The following is a 4,441-nucleotide window of genomic DNA, read 5'->3' as shown; positions in this document are numbered from 1 at the left end:
ATGTCTCCCCTCTTCATCCCCTTTTGAAATTCTTTTCCTTTTCCCTTTTTTCCCTACTTATGTCGAATCTATTTCTTTTTTTTTAAAGAGAGAGAGAGAGAGAGAGAGAGAGAGAGAGAGAGAGAGAGAGAGAGAATTTTTAATATTTATTTTTAGTTCTCGGCGGACACAACATCTTTGTTTGTATGTGGTGCTGAGGATTGAACCCGGGCCGCACGCATGCCAGGCGAGCGCGCTACCGCTTGAGCCACATCCCCAGCCCCTCAAATCTATTTCTTTAGACTTGTTTCAAGTCCAAATCTGACAAGAAACTTTCCCATTGTTCTCCCTTTCTGCAAATATTAAATATCTAGACACTTAAAACCTATCCTTATTGAGTACATAAGACATTGTTTTCAAACAGTTCCAGTGGGTGAAGGTTGCCTGCCCATTCTGGTTGGAAATAAGATGGAAGAGTGTATGGATGGCTGACTGGAGTGATTAGGGGCATGCACTCTGAAGTCAAAGTTCTCAGATTCATATACCTGCCACTCATTGACTGGGCGACTTGGGCATATTATTTACCTTTTCTGTGCCTCAGTTTCCTCGTTTTAAAAATAGGCATAATGACAATGATAATGCTCATCTCACCAACTTGTGAGAATTGAAAGAATGTACTTAGCCAGGTATATTGATACATGCTTATAATTCCATCTACTTGGGAGGCTAAGGCAGCAGGATCAAAAGTTCAAGGCCAGCCTGGGTAACTTAGTGAGACCCCATTTCAAAATCAAACATAAAAGGGACTAAGGATGTAGCTCAGTGGTAGAGCACCCCTAGCATCATGTACAATGTGTTGAATTTAATCACCACTACTTCACACACAGAGACCAAAAAATAAAAATTACATGAAAACACTGAAGATCAAGTTAAAATTTTCACAGAATTTAGAACTATGAGGATCTGTGGAGGAATATGATTTTATTTTATTTTTTTTAAAGAGAGAGTGAGAGAGGAGAGAGAGAGAGAGAGAGAGAGAGAGAGAGAGAGAGAGAGAGAGAATTTTTAATATTTATTTTTTAGTTCTCGGCAGACACAACATCTTTGTTGGTATGTGGCGCTGAGGATCGATCGAACCCGGGCCGCACGCATGCCAGGCGAGCGCGCTACCGCTTGAGCCACATCCCCAGCCCGAGGAATATGATTTTAGAGAGGATTTCTATCTGAAAAATCTTTCTTATAAACCTCTCAAAACTACCAGATAACATTAAAACAAACATCTTTTGTTTGGCAAGAAAATAAAGGAAATACTCAAAGGTCAAAATGAGATCAGAGCACAAATAAAGAGGAGAGCAAATGTCAAAGTTGGTAGCTATTATAGAACATTTGCTGGTCCATGATAATCTAGAGCATTTTTTTTTAATGGCCACTGGGAGACAGGACAGTAAGTTTCAGAGCCACATAAATTCAAAAGATCAGAAATCCAAACATTTATTCATGAATCCTTGCCAAGGATTATATGTTCAGTGAATAGTTAAAAGAAATATATGTGTGGGGCTGGGGTTGTGGCTCAGCGGTAGAGAGCTCGCCTTCCATGTGCAAGGCCCTGGGTTCGATCCTCAGCATCACATAAAAAATAAATAAACAAATAAAGTAAAGTTATTGTGTACAACTATAAATAAATAAACAAACAAACATATGTGTAAGCTTCAAAACAATATAGTGAAAAAGCAATTATCCCTTATTCATGGCACTTGGTATAGAGTTCAAAAGCCTTTTCCCAGAATTTTTAACCACATGGTGAGAATTCAAATAGGGTTGGGGCCCGAATCCAGATTTCCTTTATGTTCCAAAACACCAAAGTCAAAAATTTTGTTCAAAGTGGCCCCATATTGGTTGTGCCTAAAACATGTTGCAAAAGCACACACACAAATTCTGTCTATTCAGGCCTCTAAGAATTCTCGTAAAGTTCCAAGAATGTGAGTTCACAATCAAAAATCACAAAATATGTGAGCAAACAATATTCCCTAATTGAGAGACAGCAGAACAACATGTAGAGGGGGATATGACCTACAGAGACTTTAAACGTAGATATTAATGTCTATGGAGTATTAAATAAGCATAATATGTCTAAAGTAAAAGAACTCATTGAAATTTCTGAGAAAAAATGGAGACTATTAAAGTCAACAAGATACATGTCAGAAAGAAGCAAATAGGTCTGGAAATGAAAAAAATAATAATAATCAAATTTGAAATTCAGCAGACAGGGCTGGGGATGTCGGCCAGTAGTACAGCACTTGTCTAGTGTGTCTGAAACTCTGCATGTAATTTCTAGACCCCGCCCTCGAAAAAATGACAAGGAAAAAGAACCCCCAAAACCCAACAATTCAGAGGACAAGTGGACAAGTAAAATAGTAGACTGGCCCAGAAAAGGATTTAGGAAATTGAAAAACAGAGCTGAAGAAGAAATTGTACAGAATCCAATTTAGAGAAATAAGTGGAAGCTAAGAAAGATTTAAAAACCTGGAGGATGAATGCGAGAGCTATGTATAAATCTATTCCATTTTCTAAAAGAGAAGATGAGAAAAGATGGATGGGAGGCAATATTCAAAGAAATAATGGTCCTTTCAATAAATGGGGTTGGGAAAACTTAATAACTACATGAAAAAAAATGATATTAGGCCCTTGCCTTATACCATAGACAAAATTTAACTCAAAATGGATCAAACTCCTAAACATAAGAGCTACAACTAAAAAATTCTTATAAACTCTCTGCTCCTCCCCATTCAACAGCTGCATCTTCTCATCTCGTGCAGTGCCAGCCATGTTCCCAAGACACCCCTGGTCACCAGGGCTGCTTTCAACCCTGGCAAAATGGATATTGTCACCATGAATGACCCCTTTATTGACCTCAACTACATGGTCTGCATGATCCAGTATGATCCTACCCATGGCAAGTTCAATGGCACAGTCAAGGCTGAGAACAGGAAGCTTGTCATCAATGGAAAGTCCTTCCCCATCCTGCAGGAGCAAGATCCTGCCAACATCAAATGTGGTGATGCTGGCTTTGAATATCTTGTGGAGCCCACTGGTGTCTTCACTACCATGGAGAAAGCCAGGGTTCATTTGAAGGGTGGTGCCAAAAGGGTCATCATCTTCTGCTGATGCCCCCATGTTTGTGACGGGCATGAACCATGAGAAGTTCAGTTCAGGGATGACCTTGCCCACAGCCTTGGCAGCGCCTCAAGATCCCTCAAGATCGTCAGCAATGCCTACTGTGCCGCCAACTCCTTAGCCTCCCTGGCCAAGGTCGCCCATGACAACTTTGGCATTGTGGAAGGACCCGTGACCATAGTCCGGGCCATCGCTGCTACTCAGAAGACTGTGGGTGGCCCCTCTGGGAAACTGTGGCCTGATAGCCATGGGGCTGCCCAGGATATCGTCCCTGCACCCACTGGTGCTGCCAAGGCTGTGGGCAAGGTCATCCCTGAACTGAATGGGAAGCTCACTGGTGTGGCTTTCCATGTGCCCACCCCCCACGTGTCAGTTGTGGGTCTGACCTGTCGCCTGGAAAAAGCTGCCAAATACAATGATATCCAGGAGGTGGTGAAGCAGGCATCAGAGGCCCCCCAAGGGCATCCTGGGCTACACGTAGGACTAGGTTGTCTCCTGCAACTTTAATAATGATACCCACTCTATCACCTTCGCCGATGCTGGGGCTGGCATTGCCCTCAATGACCCCTTTGTCAAGCTCATTTCCTCTTATGACAATAAATTTGTCTACAGCAACAGAGTGGTGGGCCTTATGGTCCCCATGGCCTCCAAGGAGTCAGAGCCCCTTGACCACCTGCCCCAGTAAGAACACAGAGGAAGACAGAGGTGCTCAGCTGTGCGGAGTCCCTCAATACACTGAGAATCTCCCCTCCTCCCAATTTCCATCCCAGATACCCTGAAGAAGGGGAGGGACTTAGGGAGCCCTACTGTCATATACCATCAATAAAGTTCACTGCACCCAGCCAAAAAAAAAAAAAAAAGAAAAGAAAAGAAAACCTCGCACAATAAATAAACAAATAAACAAAATAAAAGAAAATCTTTTTGACATTGAATTTGGTAATGATTTTCTGGATATGACCCAGAAATCATAAGCAACAAAAGAAAATATAGATAAATTGGACTACACTAAAATTTAAAGTGGTTGTGCAACAGAAAAGACTATCAACGGATTGAAAAGGCAACACAGAATGGCAGAAACTGTTTGCAAACCATCTATCTGATAAGGAATAACAAGAAGATATTCAAAACTCCTGCAACTCCACCACCACAAAATCCATTATTAAAAAAGGAGGGAAAACAACAGAAAGAGAAAGTACAAGTTAAGATAGTAGAAAAGAACCTAATATTTTACTAATTACAATAAACAGATACAACTTTTGGGGTTAAAAGTCAATACAGGGATTGGGAT

At 41.2% G+C, this 4,441-nt stretch overlaps 1 pseudogene across 1 annotated transcript; it reads left to right on the top strand.

Moving 5' to 3' along the window:
* The first annotated feature begins 2,331 nt into the window (after nucleotides 1-2,331).
* LOC308655459 (glyceraldehyde-3-phosphate dehydrogenase-like) lies at nucleotides 2,332-3,838 on the top strand (annotated as a pseudogene). Its single transcript has 2 exons — nucleotides 2,332-2,385; nucleotides 2,773-3,838. The product of its transcript is annotated as a glyceraldehyde-3-phosphate dehydrogenase-like (transcript).
* The last annotated feature ends 603 nt before the right edge of the window (nucleotides 3,839-4,441 follow it).

Source organism: Spermophilus citellus, assembly GCF_964194105.1.
Source record: "Spermophilus citellus genome assembly, chromosome: 9".
NCBI classification, from domain to species: domain Eukaryota; kingdom Metazoa; phylum Chordata; class Mammalia; order Rodentia; family Sciuridae; genus Spermophilus; species Spermophilus citellus.
Note: the sequence above shows the minus strand (reverse complement) of the source record. Positions and strands in the feature narration are given on the sequence as shown.